We start from the raw sequence: 17567 nt of genomic DNA, 5'->3' as shown, positions 1-17567 counted from the left end.
CCATTTATATCTTACATCTGCTTTTCACTGTACCCTTTGAAATGTCTGATGCATTTAAAACTTCCTTTAATTTTTAACCACTTTCTTTCTCAATTCTTTTCATCTTCTTATTGAGACCTGGCTCCGTGTTGATGGCACTGCTTCCCAGTACTGGCTACTCTCTTCCACATCTACTATTTCACTGGTTATGGTCGGGAAGACAGAGTACTCCTTGCTCTTCATTGCTACTTCCAGATTCTCAGTACCTCAGTGAGAAATCTCTCCACCTTTGGACAGTCAAATTTATCATCTAATCTACATCCAGATGCTATTATATTTCAATTTCCAGGTCATTCACCTTCCTTTCTTAAGGAGTTCAGTGCTTTGACTCATAGTGACTTCCTTATCTCCAGCCCTATTGGTTAGGGGATTTCAACTTCTATATTGATGCTATCCCAAATATCCTAATTTTCTAGTTCCTCAGTTGCTATGACCTACTTTCCCTCATTTAGGCTACACATGAAGATGATCATATTTTTTTACACTAACACCACCCATACTTCCTTGTTCACAAACTCTGAAATTTCTTATTTTGCCATCTTTTTCTACATCTTTCAATTCCTAATTTCGTTCTTAAAACTCACCATGAACTTCATTCTCTCCATTCTTTTCATAGCCTTTCTCATGTCATTATCCTTTTTACTAGCTACATTCTCTTCTTTCCCTTATCTCAATTCCTAGTTGGTGAATCATCTCTATACTATCTTCTTCTCTTTAATCCCTGTCACAGGCCCAATCACTATCATGCTTTGCTAAGCTCCAACCCTATCCTAATGATAATATTAATCCTATCACTCATCTTTGTTCCTATTTACATGCAACTAAATACATTTGAAGAAACAAATTTTTAAAGGACTGATTTGGGTCCACTATAAATTTGTTACCTAATCTCAATTAAGTCTTCACTGAAGCAAGTTGTTGTTCAGTGGTTTTCAGTCATATCTAATCATTGTGACCCCATTTGAGGCTTTCTTGGCAAAGATACTGGAGAGACTTGACATTTCTTCCTCCAGCTCTTCTTACAGGGTTATATGACTTGCCCAGAGTCACACAGCTAGTAAGTGAAGTCAGATTTAACCTAGAAGAGTTTTCCTCACTCCAGGCCCAGCATTCTATCTACTATGTCATCTAGCTGTCCCACATTTACACATTCTATACCTCTCTAATTAATTGGCTATCCTACTTCCCAAAGTGGCTGCCAACTCTTCTCCTCAAGACTCCTATAACATTTTCTCCTAACTCTTTCAGTCAAGGGTCTTGCTACGTCACTGAAGGCTCCTTCTTCCCTCCTCATTTCACATCATTCAGACATCTTCCAGTCTTATAACTGCCATCTCTAAAGTTGCCAATGATCTCTTAGAAGACAAACATAATGGTCTTCTCAGTCCTGATTGTTCCTTATGATTCATTCGACATTATTTGATTGCCTTCTGGATATCCTTTCCTTACTTTTTATGATTTAACTCTATTGGTTTTCCTGTTCAACTATTCTTCAGCCTCCTTTGCCAATTCTTCATCACTGTTGGTGTCTCCCAGTCCCTCTTCTCTTTTCCTTCTATTCTTTCTTACTTGGTAATATGTGTTAGCACCCATAGGTTGAATTCCCATCTCTATGAAGATGACTTTTAGATCAATATAGTCAATCCTAACCCCTTTCCTGAGGTCCAATCCCAAGTCACCTTTTGAATACCTTGAACTCAACATGTACACAACAGAATTGATCTTTACCTCCTTTTTTCCAAACTTCCTTAGCATGCAACTTTGGTACCATACTCTAATCTTCACTCTCACCCCATGTGTTTAGTTTATTGCTAAATCTCATCACTTCTTCCTTTATGAAATCTCTTATATATGTCACAATCCTAATTCAAACTCTTATCACATCTTTTCTGGACTATTACAATAGTCTTCAACTGGCCTCCCTTCCTTGAAGTCTCTAATCACTCCAATTCATAGACCACTCAGCTCCTTCCTAAAGTCTGACCATGTCACCCCCCGCTTAGAGTTTCAATAGTTCTTGAATGCAGATGGGACCAAATATTAACAATTCTGTTATTTAAAGCTCCTCACAACCCTGACTTTAAAATCTTCTTACAACTTATACTTTTCTCTCAACACTCTATGATCTAACTACATTGTTTACTGCGTTTCTCATATAGGACATCATCTTTCATTCTGTATTTTTGTTGGCTATTTTCTAAGCCTGGAATATCTGTTCCCTCAAATTCATCTTAGTTTCACTAATATCTTTCAAGACATATCAATTCCTACCCACACTAGTGAAACTTTCCTAGTTTAGCACCACACTCCCAGCTGTTATGTCTTACCTTCTCATGGCTCTCTCTGTCTGTGTCTGTCTCTCTGTCTCTGTCTCGTATTTATCTAGTTTAAATGTTTTCACATTAGAATGCAAGCACTATGAGGTCAGATGCTCTTTTGCCTTTTGTTTTCCTGTAAGGCTCATCGCCAAGGTCAGCCAGCCCTGTGTGACCTTACATGGGGTAACGAAATGAAGAGTAACGAATGGACGCTATATGAAAATGAATAGTGACAAAGCTTTATTGGGTTCACACAAAGCATATATAGGTTAAGACACACAGGAAGATACCGCCCAGCAACAGCAGGAACCAATAATTGGGCAGATTCATAGGAATTCATGACGTTACCTGCTAGGCACAAGGAAGAACTGAGAGGATTCCAAACAAAGACAGAGAAGCAAGTTTCCCACAGTCTCTCACAATTTCTCACAAACCTTATCAATCCTCCCTCTGCTGACTACTCCAACCTTGCAGTTTCTCACAAACCTTATCAATCCTCCCTCTACTGACCATTCCAACCTTGAGCATGCAGCTGGGCAGGTCGTACACAGTTCAACCCACGACCTTGACTATGCAGCCCAAGCGGGGAGAAGAGGAGGGCTTTAACCCTTACGGTTCTGCTTCAACTACATTTTCCCAGCACTTAACTTAGCAACTGACACAGTAAAAGCTTAATGCTTATTGACTTGACTCGAGGAGAATTGTGTCTCCTTTGAGAGAAGCTTTAGAGCATTGCTGGAACCCATGATAGAAATGACTTTTCTTTGGGAAAAGGCTATAATAATGCCCAAGGGCAAATGTTGTATTGAATTTCAGAGAGGAGTAATGTCTTCTGGGAGGTTCAGGAGCAGAATAGGCAAGCAATACTGGAAACTATGGAAACTATGACACTGTACATGTGGCACCATAATGGGAAACAATATTGGATCTCACTTCATGGGACTTGTAGAAGGCAAGGCAGAATGTTACCTCCCGAGAAGCCCTAGAGTGCAAAAGCAATGTCTTGCCCAAGAATTATAAGAAGTTATGCCTGCTAGGAGCCTTGTTCCCTTGGGAATGCCAGTGATGAAGACACTATGCAGGTTTCTCATTTGAGGATTTATTTTTCTATAAGTGCTACTGTGAGTTCTGTTTTATTTTCCTTAACCTATCAATAAAGTGCTACTTGATTTTATTTTCTGTGCTGCAAGAAAAGTTAATGGCAAAATATCCTAAGGATTTTTTTGACTGAGGTCAAAGATTAAAAATTTCCCAAATGTACTCAGACCTCTCAGGTCAGATGATAACCTCTTACATAAGCATGACACTAAGAAAAGCATGTTTGCTAGAAAGCAAAATTGTAAAATATTTGAAGTTAGTCCATGATTTCTCTTGGACTACCTCTGGCCCTATCTTTATTCTCATCAACTAAGAGCTATGAATTAAGTCCACAAAAGTATTAGTGGATTTGCAGATATTTGTGTTTCAATAAGGATTTCTGAAAGAGCCAAATCCTGGGGGTAGACAGGAAGGAAGAAGATGAGACACAGAGCTTCTGACTGAGGATTTGGAAATTGAATCTGTTGCTGTTTTGGGTGAAACAAATATAGTTGCCTTTCTGTAACATCAGAAAACTCATAGAGTCTGAAGTTAGGGATAAACTCAAAGGAGAGAGCTCTCTCTATTTTCATGAGTAGGGAGAAAGCTCAAGCTTCTTTGTGGCTTCACACAAAGGGTATGTTTCTCATAGACTATTTGGTCTATAAGGAAACAGGTGTTCTCAATAAAAAATAAAACCCAGTCTTATCATTTACCATCAAGTTTTTCCAGAAGAGAATTTGAGCTTTATACTAATACTCTTTCTACTTCCTTATATCCACTTTTTAAGTACAACCCTCTACACATATGTCACTATATCTGACTATTCATTTTTGGCCTAGAACTTTGATTTTATTGGTTTGGAAACTTCCAGTGTGGAAATTTTCTACCAATGCAGATTATTAACATATTTAATCTTAAGAGAATTTCTTGAAATACTAAGATGTCGGCAGACCTGTTCAAGGTCATACAGCTAGCATGTGTTAGAAGAGCAGTTCTCAGGACTCCTTTATATTATAAAAATTATTGAGGATTTCAAAAAGCTTTTGTTTATGTGGGTCACATAGATCAATACTGATCATATTAGAAATTAAAACTAAAGTAATTTTAAATTGTATTTATTTAAAAAGAACAATAGCAAACATAAATAGCATTTTTATGAAAATAACTATTTTCCAAAACAAAAAAAATCAGTGATAAGAGTGGCATTGTTTTACATTTTGCTAATGTAAATTACAAATTACTTTTATACTATTGGTGCAAATGTCAACACGTTCATTCCAGGATAGACCATGAGATTCAAAAAAGTTATTCAACGCTTTGAGTATTTTAGCACCACTTATGTACATTGCCAAAAGATCTTCTAAATAATTAGCAAGTACAGATACAAGATGAACATAAGCAAAATGACAAGTCCAGCCAAGTCTAAGATTTGTCCATTTGTAAGACAAAAGAATATTTCTGCAGATATTAATTCAGTTTTCACATCTGCAGTTAAATCTTTAATTCAAAAGTCATGTAGCCTCTAGAAAACTCCACTATGAAAGAATGAGAGTGAAAAAGGTAAATAAGATCTTAATATTATTATGAAAAAAATTTGACTTCGTGGACTCCCAGGTGTCCCTGGACCTCATTTTTGGGAATTGCAGTGTTATGAAGCATGCATGACAAAGTCATTATAGTCTGTCCTGATTCCAAGGTTAACTCTCTATCCACTATAAGAATGTATCTCCAAACAATTCAGACCACCACAGAATATTAAAGCTAGAATGGGACTTTAGGGCTCATCTAGACCCACATTTTCCAGATGAGGAAAGTGAAGTTCAAGGATTCACCCAAGGTCACACAGTGACTGAGCCAAAATCAGAATCTAGGTTTTCTCATTCCTGTTTTGGGGAATCCACACATGCAGTTAGGATCAGGATCTAGAACTAGAAGGGCCAGATCCCTCTTTGGCTCCTTATGCCCCCACCCTGATAGCCTAAGAAAAATTACTTAAAGCTTCCCCATGGCTCATGTCTAAAGTGTTCCCAAAAGGATGGGTAATAAAAACTCAGAATACAATATGAACTAGACACAGAGCAGGTATGTGCAAGAGACAATACAAAAGGCTTTCACAAACACAGTAAGAGATTTAAAACAAGCAGTGGCAATAATTGATACTCTGCCAGGAGTTTAAGACAAATGTCAGAACATGAAGGCTCTGCACTGACCAAAAACTCCATTCCAGCAGATGTCTTCTGTCACAAATGCCAGGGAGGTGAGCTCCTTCCCCCGTCAGTCAGTGGTATCTTCCCTGCTGAACAAGAGTCCCAAGATCTCTAACTCCTGGAACTCCCAAGATTTCTTCCAGAACTAGGTGAATCTATCTGGAGATTATTGTTTGGTCCATATTGGTCCATAATCAGCCTAGAGTGCCCCCAGCCCAGGCTCAGCTCACCTAGCTGGGATCTGATCTAGCTGCCACCTGGGAGCAGTCAATATTTCTTCTGGGACCTCCTTCCTGGGACCACTACTTGCCACCTGGAGAGTTGAAGAGAGAAGACAAACATGGGGGGGTCACTCCCTTTGTAAAGGGCCACTGACTCATCAGCTTTTCCTGACTGGTGGCCAATGAGAGAATTACTTCATCCTCCCCAAAATACCTGAGTCCTTCATTGCAGAGTCACACACAGCAAGGGAGATGCGGCGGGGAACTGCCCAGGTTGTGCCTGAGATAATGAGCCCTGGCAAAGCCATTCATGCATCCTGGGATGCCTGCAAAGTGCTTTACAATGAGGATCTCATTTGAGGCTCACAGAACCTGGGAGGTGGGCACTACAGATATTCTTATCTTTTTTTTTTTTTTTTAGCAAATGAGTGACTTGTCAAACCTGGGTCTTTCTAGTACTCTATCCACAGCAACTCTGGTGCTTTTACCAACTTGGACCTGGGGTCCTATCCTCGACTCCTATCCTTAATCATATGCCCACAAATGTTGTCACCATTCTAATGGCCTTATTTTCAACATATACTCCTCCTTCAAGATTTCCTCTAGGCATACATCTGAGTGAAAGTGAGATTTGAAGTTTATTTTCAATGAAAGAAACATAATTTATGGTTATGCAGGCATGAAGGAAAAAATTTTTAATTAAGCACCTACTATGTACTGGGCACCATGCTAAAGCACTTTATAATTATCATCTCATTTGATCCTTACAACAACCCTGGGAGATAGGTTCTATTATTACCCTTATTTTATAGTTAAGGAAATAGAGGCAAACAAAGGTTAAGTGATTTGCCCAGGGTCACACAGTTAAGTGTCTGATGCTAGATTTGAACTTGGGTCTTCTTGAGTCCAGGCTCAGCATTCTATCCACTGTCATCCAACTGCCTCTATCTAGGATATCAGCATACTGACAGTGTTGTCAGAAGTATCTACTCAATTAGTAGCTGAATGCCCAGTTTTCTCTAAAGCCTAAAATGAAGAATGACTGGACTTGCTTTAGCTTCTTGGGTGAGAATCCATGTGTGATCTCATTAGTAAGGTCCTAAATCCATGCCCCAAGCGGTCCAACAATTTGGAATGACCACCAACACATGACTGAGTCCTGGTTGTACACACACACACACACACACATATACAATGATTTTGTGATCTTTTCCTTATATTACTTGTAATTCCCAGTACATCTGTCTTCTTTCCCCTCCCAGAACATCATCTCTTATTTGAAAAAAAAAAAAAGAGTGGAAAAACTAAATTTTGCTCAGCAAAAGAAAGCAATACATCCACCAAGTCCAAAATATCAGAGCTCTACATCCATAGTTCTCCCACCTCGGCAATAAGAGAGAAAGTTGCATGCTTCTATCTTTTCTCTTTGGCCAATCTTGGTCGTTTCAATTTGGAGAATTCATTTTTTAAAATTTCATTTGCATTTTAGTAGATATTGTATATTGTTTTCCTAATTTTTACATTTCTTTTTGTTATCAGTTCATATGTCCTCCTATGCTTTTCTAGAGTCTTCATATTTATTGTTTATTACAGTATTTGCAATTCATTACTTGCATGTTCCATGAATTGTTTAGCTATTCTCCAGTTGATAGCCATCTACTGTATTACAATTCTTTTCTGCTACAAAAAAGTGATGCTATAAATAGTTTGGCATATATGGGAACTTTCTCTTTTTTTTAATCTTTGAACTCCTTGAATAGTCCACTACTAGTGGGATTGCTGGGTTAAAGAATACTGACCTTTTGGCTGCTTTCTCTTTTTTCCTAAATTTTATTGCTACTTCTTGTTTTTCTATCACCTATTCATTTGTTGCTTTCTTAGTTAAGATCCTTCCAAATTGCTTTCCAGAATGGTTTGTCTAATTTATAGATCCTCAACTGGTATATGAGTGTGCTAATATTACTTCATTCCCTTGGTCACTGACTAGCTATCTCTGGTCATCTTTGCCAATTCCCTGGGAGTAATACAAAAACTTAGGGTTTTTCAGATACATATTTGTGAGTTGGGAGCAACATTTCTTGTGGTTGTTAATAATTTATAATTTTTTTTTATGGATTATTTCTATCCTTTGACTATTATCTACTGGGAAATGGCTTTTGGCCTTAAAATATTTGTAGCAGCACCCCATAACAGTAAATGTAACAACATTGACTTCACCTCACTTTTTTTAGACAAGGCCTATTACATCTTCTCCCCAAGACCTGGATATTTCTTTCTTTTAGTCATTGGCCTAAGCCTCCACCATTTATTAGGGAACTTGGTATCCCCCCAGTTCCATTTAACCATTAAGCATCAGATTAAATTTCATCAAGGGCTTTTGACTTCAAATATATAGCAAACAAACATTAAATATTTCTCCCAACACTTTGGGGCATGATCTCCATTATGCCAACTGGTTTTGGGATGAATAGGCTCAAAACTTAGCTCCATCTCTACCCAGCAGCGATACCACCAAATTTATGTGAAGATGTGGCATGGCTCTCAGAGAAATCCCCCTGTTGGCTGCAGTCCCATGTTTTGCTTTCAAAGATCATGCTCCTTGGGGCATCAATGCTGTGCTAAATACAAAACCAGGCCTGGCTCCTACCCTGGGCTTCTTCTCTCAAGTTTAGAGAGTCTCCTCTTTTTACCTCTTTTAAGCATTGTGAATCAAGGAATTAATTAAGCAGAAGCAAATGAGTCTGGAATTGATAAACCTTTCTGAATGTCTCTGTAACCAGACAGAAAGCCTACACTCACACAGCAAGAGGTAGGAGTTGAAGAATATTTCCCAACATGGTTAGTTGATTCAAACCAGTCTACACCTACTGGAACCAGTTAGAGTGTCCACCCCTCTACCAGTCTCAGCTAGGTGATACAGTGGATAGAGCACTGCTGAAGTCAGGAAGACCCCAGGTCGAATATGGCCTAACTGTGGAACCCTGGGCAAGTAATTTAATTTGCCCCCTTAGTTTCTTCAACTGTAAAATGGGGATAATAATATACTCACGGCCTAGGGCCAATGTAGAGATCATCTGAGATAACAATGTGAATCACTGAGTACAGGGCCTGGGAATGAGAGGGTCTTTGTACATTATCATTCTCCCTGTGGACATGCCATCTCTGCTCATGGCTGGGCCCCCATCACACCAATTACCAGAACAAAGCAAATACTCCCTGAAGGGACCTCAGCCACCCCTGCAATTTTTGTCAAGTGTAGGTCTGACATGTTACTTCCCTACTCTATAAACTGTAATGGCTCCTTCCTACCTTTAGGATCAAATAGAAACTCCTCTGGCATTTAAAGCCCTTTGCAATTTGTCCTTTCCCAATATTAACATATTATACTTCCCTTTACTATCTCCCTGATGGAGGTAAACTAGGCCTTTTCTTTTCCTCTTTAGAGGTAACACTGTATCTTCCATCTGTGTCTTTACACTGATTTCCCCATATTCATGGAATGAGCTTCCTACTCACTTCTACCTCTTAGAATCCTTATTTACTTCCAAACTCGGCTGGAGTTCATCTTCTACATGAAACCTTTCTTAATTTCTTTAGATTTTAGTGCTCCTCCTATTACCTTTAATTTTGTAAATACTAATAAATGGATCTTTTCTTCTTTGGTAGAGTAAGCTCCTTGTTTCTTATCCTAAAATTGCTCAAATTTAAATCAAAGTTCACAACAATAACTTGGCCCTCCTGAGGTGAACAAACACAGAGCTCACTCAGGGATGCATACCTGAGTTATGAGGTATATGAATCAATTTGCAAAAAAAAAATCAAAAATATGAAAAAATCCAAATAAAAGAGAAAAAATAACTTATGGATGAAATAAATAATGTAAAAGTCTTATATCTAAAAAAACCTAAGTAAAGGAAAAACAAATCTATAACAGGTCCTTGAATCAGGGCCCGATTAAAATTATTTAAGCAATTATGCACTACCCAATCAGTAGCCAGGACTATAGAAAGTTTGCTACACTATGAAAGACAAAAAAGGGACTGGATTTCAGCAGCAAATGGGAGCCTAGATGGCAGCAAAAAGGAGGTGCTTGATAGAATGTGGATCAAAGAAGTCCTGCATTTAGGACAAATTAAACAGCCGCAACCTTAAAGCCCAAACAAGTTCAAGTCCTCTTGTCTTGGCTCAAAATTACATCAATCCCACTGGGATCTGGTCTCTTTGACCTTGTGCTCTGTGCTTCTTTAGCACTGTACAGTGGCTCTTTTGTATATTCCCTTCTTCTGGAATCAGGAAGAATCATGAAGCAAAGTCCCATAATTCTTTTAAACAATCAATGGCATCATTTATATAGTCTGAAGCTTTTTGGGTATGCATTAATATTAGAACAAATGTATTTTAAACTTATATTACTGCAAAATAAAAAAAATTAAAGAAAAATCTCAATACTGTTGACATGCACTTCAAAAACTGAAAGGAGAGAAAAAATAAAACTCAGATACTATATTGCACATGCAAGGAAAAATAATAAAACTAGTTTTAAAAATCAAAAATATATAGCTTAAAATTAGTGACACACTTTATCAGCCATGTGTTAGTACAAATGATTTTCAGAACAAAACAGTAACACAGTAGATAATGCACATTCAAAGAAGTACTAAAGTCCCCAAAATTCAAAATAGCCCAGTTAATTACAATAGCAAACAAACTCACTATCATATTTCATATAACTTGCTGTATGACATAAAAAAAACCCTATGAACTGATGGGTATTTGCCAGAATTTTACAGATATAGCAAATCTTTCAACTTTGGCAAACATATTTTTAAACAAAGTAAAACTTATTTGGGTCTAGAACATCATCAAGAAATCTAGATTGTTCTGGTAGAAGTAAATTAAAATGAAGAGTTTTGCTGGAGCTCTTTTTTCGGCTTCCTATTACATAGAAACACCTTGGTAGGAACATTTCTTTGTTTCTCTATCTTTAATACAACATTCTTTATTATATATATATATATATATATATATATATATATATCATCCATTCAGAAACTACTAGTTACTAAAGTTATTTCTGAACACCCCGTAGAATTACCATTTAAATTCTTAGCTCATTCAATTCTCCAAACAATTTAACCAGTTTTGTTGAAATCCATCCATTATCATCCATGTGACAATTAACAAAGGCAACATGTGATCTTTGATGGATCTAGTGACAAGGGTTTGGGCAAGATGTTCACAGGCTTATACAATGATATTTTGTTCTTCAGCAAAAGTACAAAATAAAGATCAATATAGGCAAAACATAATAGCTTTAAACAATTCAGTATAACAGAAAGATATTGATTAGATTAATACAAATAAACTTAAAAAATGTAAACCTTAAAGCAATCAGTAAATACAATAATATAAGGAAAAGACAAGATACAGGCAGGCAGTGCAGTCAAAATCCTTTTCACCAATTCAATAGACTTGTTCTCTATTATAGGAGGGGAACAGAGTAAAGATGGTTAGCAAATAAAGCAATGGAGTCTGTAAAGGTTTAAAATTCACCTCCAATTCTCAGTAAGGTTCTTCCCCCATATTTATTATTCATTTATATTTTGTTTGTCAGAGGTCTGAATTTCCTCATAGAAGCAAAGGACAGATTCCACTCTGCATGTTGAGAGTAGTTAGGACTTTTAGAACTTTGTCAAAATATTTCAGGTTGGTTTGTAGCATAAGCAGCCTATCTTCTGGCATATTCTTGAGAAGAAGGAAATAAAGTGGGAAATCTCCAATGAAAATAAAAATTTATTGGACAACCTATATTTATCTTAACCAAAGACATTGCATTGCTATTATTTTTAGTCATTTATCAAATTCAGGCAATTTAGCTTTCCTCTTCCACTAATTTTAGGGATATATTTAGTGATGGTTTTTTTATTGATAAAGTCTACTATCTTATTTGTTTTAGAGGTGATATGGCTGCTCAATGTATGTAATTTTATATGTAATACAATTTTAAAAAGTTTGTCTTTTTTTGTCCAACTCTTAAATTTTTTTTTAAATTACCAAAAATCTCAGATATTTCTTTAAATGGTACTATTACTTATATATGACTTTTTTACTTTCTTTATTCTTGGAAAATTATTTTCCTTTGTAATTTTTTAGTTTTACAACTATGTACCTTAGTAGTCAAGTCAGGATTTCTCTTTTCTATTTTTTAAAGAACCTATTAAAAAAACCCTCTAAACTTAAATGCACATATGCACACACACACACACACAGAACTGTGATTACATACAAAGTAGAATAAAATAATTATGAACCCGTAAACCTCAATTTTATACCACTTATTTAAAAAAATTGTTTACAACAGATTTTTAAAGCAATTGTTGGACATGACAAATTCCACATTTAGAAACTTTATGGCTTATTTGTGTTTCCTTCTGAACTTTTCTTAGTTCTTTTCTGTGCATTCCAAAAGAATAAGAGTTCTCTTCCTTTGACATTCATTACTACTTCTAACCCCCTCACTTCCTTGACTCCTCAAAAACAGAGGAAGAAAGAACTCTTGTAACAAATAGTTAAACAAAATAAACCCACAAAGGTCAGTTAAAACAATGTGTGTCTTTTTTGCACCTTGAGTTAATCATCTTCCTGAAGGTAACATGCTTCATCATAGGTCCTCTGGAAATAGTCACCACATGATGAGAGTATTTTAAGTTTTACAAAGTTATATTTCTTTACAATCTTGTTATTATTGTTAGAACAGTAAAATCTGTTCTCCTGCTTCTGTTCAATTTATATAATTTCATACTTTCCAGAACTCTGAAATAATCTATTTTATAATTCTTATGGCACAATACTATTATTTATTCATAAGCAATTTGTTTATCCATTCCTCAACTGAAGAATACCCCCCCCCCCATTCCAATTCTTTGCTATTTTCCCTTTTAATATCCTCTTGGGAATCAGGGTATTATTTTGCTTGCAACTATCTGCTTCCAGGTATAATCCATCCTCTTACTATCCCCCTCTTTATCACTGCTTTGTATCACTACTGAATTTGACTTTTTTTAAAACCCCAATCTGTGTATAACTCTTTTTTTGTCCAGTTAAGTGAGGTTCATTTGAAGTCTGCTATACTTTCTCCTTTCTTCTGCATTTATACAGTCTTCTCATGCATTCTAATTATGCAAGATAGTTAAAATGTACCCTTAGGCTGGTAGGTAATATAGTGGCTATGGACTTAGAGTTAAGAGGAAAAGAGTTCAAATCCAGCATCAGACACTTATTAGTTGTATGACTGGCAAAATCATAATCTTTCAACCTTTCTCCTCATTTGTAAAATGAGAGAGACTCAATGGCCTCAAGTACTATCATTCTATCATCGATGATCCTAAGATTCCCTTCCTGCCTCAATCTCCCCTAATACTTTTTCCTTTCCTTTTTTTTTCTTTTAAGGATCATCAAGATATAACAAAGCTGCTCACAGGTACTGTCTTACTTATTTCCATTATTGTCCCTAAAAGAATTAGGATTCTAAGGGAATATTTTTCTTCTCATCCCATTAGAATACAAACCCTTCATCATCATACTTTTCCTTCTAATTGTTCAAATGTATTTATCTTCTTATGTTTCTTTTTAGTCCAGTGTTTGCACAGCAAAGTATGTACTCAGTTCTGTTTACCTCATTAAGAATTTTTGTGAATTTCTATTTTTTTAATTTCTGCCCTGTAAAATTATACTCAGCTTTGATAGATAGTAATCCTTGGTTGTAAGTCTTTATCTTTTACCTTTGAGAATATATTATTCCAAGCTCTCTTCTCTTTTAATGTGGTAGGTGTCAGGTCTTTTGAGATATTAACTGTTTCCTGGTACCTAAATTGTTCTTCTTAGCTGCTTGCAGTAGTTCTTCTTTGATTTGGAAGCTCCAGATTATAGTTCTTTTGTTTCTGAATGTTCATTTTAAGTTTTATATCAAGAGATGGCTAATGGTTTCTGTATATTTTCATTATGTTCTTGGCTCTAAGAAGCCTTTCTTTCGTGTTTTCTTGAAATATGGTATATATCTTTTGGTTGAGGTTTTCATATAGTCTAATAGTTATTAGATTATATCTCCTTAGCCTGTTTACCATTTCAGTTGTTTCCACTAGGAGATAACTTATATTTCCTTCTATTTTCTCCTGTCTTTTAACTTGATTTTAGTATTTTCTGTTGTCTTAAAGAATTATTGATCTCTGTTGGTCCAAACTGGTTTTCAAGGAGTCTCTGAGTTACATTTTGTACTTACTGTTCTAAGCTACTAACTCTCTTTCCTTTTCTTAGGAATTCTCATTTCCTTTCTTTTTAGTATTATTTTTATTTATTCTTCTCTCTACTTGCCCCCAATTATCAAGCATTTATTGTCCTACCTTCTCAACTAATGGAAAAATAAAAATAAAACTATTTGTCGACAAATATGGATAATCAAGTAAAATGAATTTCCACATTGGGCATCTCATATCCTTTCCCATTCTTTCCTCTCTCGTTTCATTTATATGACTGTTTAAAAAATTCTGGCTTTATTTTCCCATACATTTCTGTACAGATTATAGCAAATAACTTTTTTAGATGATGTAGGGTTATTCTCTTCTTCAGATTTATGTGCTGATCAAACCTGGTTGTATAAAAATTTATTTATCATCAATGTTCTCATATGTTATTTTCTCCCTTACTTCCTTAATTAGAGCATTGTTTCTAGCCAGATTCTGTGCAGTTGTAAAAGGAATAATGTAGTCATCTCTGTTGCTGATCAGTATTAGGGAGATTCTAGGTAATGGGTGCTATGTTCTTCAAATACTTTCAGAAATCGTTAGCTAGCACCCTGTATGGGGTCAATATACATGGTGCAACCAACACTAGGTCTGATGTTGCCTGAAGTGGCTTGTTCCAGAGTTGGCAAGTCCTCATCCTTGTCCTCCTGATCTGGGTCCCCATATCCAGTTTGTACTCATAGTGACATAGTAACATTTATCTGCTGCTAGTCTTGACATAAGTTTTTATCTCCCTGCCTTAGCAAAAAGCTCTAGGCTTTGGCTTCTTTGGATCACGCTTGGTCTCCACTGGAAGGTTTCTCTATGCAGCAATCCTGTGTCAGATTTGAAAGCCCCTTCCTAATGTCACTTTGTTTATACCTAGGCTGGTAAATTTTTTTTCTTTTAGTTTCTCTTTGGATTTTATTAACATTTCTTGATTTAGTACTTAAAAAAAATTCTTGTTGGAGCAGTTGTAGAAGAGTTGGGGTGTTGTGCTTCTACAGATTCCAATGTCTTGAAGAGGGTCTGAAGATAAAACCTTTACAGAATGTATGTATCTCTCTCACCCTCCACCCCCCAAAAGACCTTAGGTTTATATTACAATACACATATGAAAGTTCACAGAGAGAAAACCAGTTAGGAAATAGTTAACATAAGCCCTACAAGGCAATAAAATGAAATCTTACTTGTATGTTAAAGGAGAATGGGCCTGGGTTTTGATTTTCCAAGAGGCCCAAAAGAAATACCATTCTAAAAACAGTCTGTTCATCTTCCCTGTGTGTTCCTGAGTGTGCTTAATTTGTGTTACATTAATAAGCATAACATGACAGGGACCTCATGGTACTTCTAGTGGATAGGAAAGACGCTCCAAGCACTTGAGGGAGAATTGCATTTTGCTCAGAGCTGGAAGGGTTAAGAACTGTTTTTTTTTGGCCTTTGGCCCAAATTCAGCCAATCTGAGGGATGATCTTACAATGATTTTGGCTACTACTACAGCGATAAAGTAATATACTCATCTTTCTGAAAATATAAAAATAACTGGCAGTTATGTTACTTGGCTAATCAGAAGTTTCAAACAGCAATGATAAGGGATGGTGACACTTTGATCCAACAGATAACCAACAGCTTAAGATGCTTAGGAACTTACTAAAACTTTTAGATCTTGAGATTGTCTTTTCCCTTCTTTGTGCTTGTTTCTCTTCCTCATTTCTCCTTCCCTTTACCCCCTTATGTTCTCTTTCAAACTGGGCCTAAAATGAAGGTAAAGTATATTATAAACATTTGTTGTATTTGTTTCCTGGAATTCAGAGAGGCAATGTGGTATAGTGTTCAGAAAGCTAGTCTCAAAGCCAGGAAGACCTGGGGTCTAACATAAATCCTCTGACATAAATCATCCTCACTTGGGGACAAATTAATCTCAGTGCTAAAGACAACCCTTTTAAGATTCAAGTCCATAAATTCCCTATACTAATGAGTCAGGGGTCTAAAACCTATTTAAACTTCCCTGAGGGAAAAAAAGTGCTAAAATCCTAAAAGAGAAGTTGTATTCAGGGTCCTGGAATTGATTAAGGCTATGGAAATCTAAAACTTTTGAACCTGCAACTGATGCCAGGTCACCTGATACTCCTGTTACTGGGTAATTCAAAAGCTCTGAGTATGGTGGAGATGCCTCTCCCTGCCTCCCCTGCACACTCCACCCTCACTCCAACAGTATTCCATTAGCAATGGGGAGTTGGGTCTCCTGAGCAAGCCTGCAGATTTCTCTATCCCAATCCCTGTCTAGGGTTCTAAGGATAACCCTGAGGGGCAGTGAACTTTTTTTTTTCTAATGCTATTGGCTCAATTTCCTATTGCATTGTGTTTCCCTAATATCACTGGTTAGTGATTGGCACTCCAATTTTCAGTTAACCAATTAATATCTCCATGGCATTGTCAATAAACAATTATCACCAAATGGCATTAATAAAGGGATATATACCAATAAGCTACATTAAGACCTGAAGTATAGGCTGGAGGTGGATTCTTCTCTCTACCACTTTAGTCTTTGAGGAGAGTGGTTTTAAACTTAAAGATACTGCTACAAATATTTGCTAAACAAATTCACTTCTGGTATGGCATAATCATTAGATAAGTCACGTTTTTGCTGCAAGACATTTGGCTACCAGAGTAATCCACAGCTGGACTGGATCTTGTAGGTCATTCCTCAAGGATAGTTCCTTCCTGGGTTTGGCATTTGGACCTCTGGTAAATCTTTCAACCTTTAAACAAGGCCCTGTACCAAAGGAAAGAAGACACAAACAGGAGAGGCAATCCTATTACAAACACAGGCTTGTCTAGAATGCATGTATAGGATGGTCTGATGAAAAGGAAGGGCATCCTGTCTACTCCATTGGCTGTCAAAAGTTCACAGTCATCCTTATATCTCATGACAGACAAGACAGGGAAAGAGAATGATTTGCCTAGTGCTGCCTTTTGTATGTATAATCAGTTCTAGCTCAGCAGACAATTAAAATGCTTTTTGTCACAGAAAACAATAACTGAATACTTGTATATGAACTTGAAGTGGATGGCAGGACCCTCTATTGTTCTTTTTCAGAAGCAGATTTCCATAGTATCCATGTGGGTTGCCACCTGGCAAGACTGTGCATGCTCTTAAGTGGAGAGCTGGTCTACTCCAATTCAAATCATCATACAGCAGGTTTCTCAAGCATTCACATGGGTTGGCTTTAGGCACAACTGTGCTCTTAGACTGGGCCCTCATTGGACAATCCTGTTGTTAAATATATGTATTGAAGTTTTATATTCTCTGTTAATTAAATATCCAGGTGAATTTTAATTAATATTACATTCAATTGCTTTGTTTACTTGTGAAATTCTCATAAGAAAAGAGGTCCCAACTTTATATTTATACAAATGTCA

At 36.5% G+C, this 17567-nt stretch overlaps 1 protein-coding gene across 4 annotated transcripts in view; it reads right to left on the bottom strand.

Annotated features, from left to right (window-relative positions):
* Positions 1 to 2584: 2584 nt before the first annotated feature.
* CYTH1 (cytohesin 1) overlaps positions 2585 to 17567 on the bottom strand; it is a 251399-nt gene continuing 236416 nt past the window's right edge. Inside the window, exons 14-16 of one of the 4 annotated variants that reach the window (XR_008916453.1) lie at positions 16811 to 16920; positions 15796 to 15898; positions 2585 to 5957 (exon numbers count right to left, since the gene is read on the bottom strand). The gene's annotated coding sequence lies outside the window, so the exon portion shown is untranslated. Of the gene's footprint in view, positions 5958 to 10422; positions 16921 to 17567 lie in introns of those variants that run through there. The other 3 variants (XR_008916451.1, XR_008916454.1, XR_008916452.1) reach the window with 3 other exon arrangements.

The sequence above is a fragment of the Monodelphis domestica genome, chromosome 2, assembly GCF_027887165.1.
Source record: "Monodelphis domestica isolate mMonDom1 chromosome 2, mMonDom1.pri, whole genome shotgun sequence".
Taxonomy (NCBI): Eukaryota; Metazoa; Chordata; class Mammalia; order Didelphimorphia; family Didelphidae; genus Monodelphis; species Monodelphis domestica.
The sequence above is the reverse complement of the archived record's forward strand: the minus strand, read 5'-3'. Positions and strand labels throughout refer to the sequence as shown.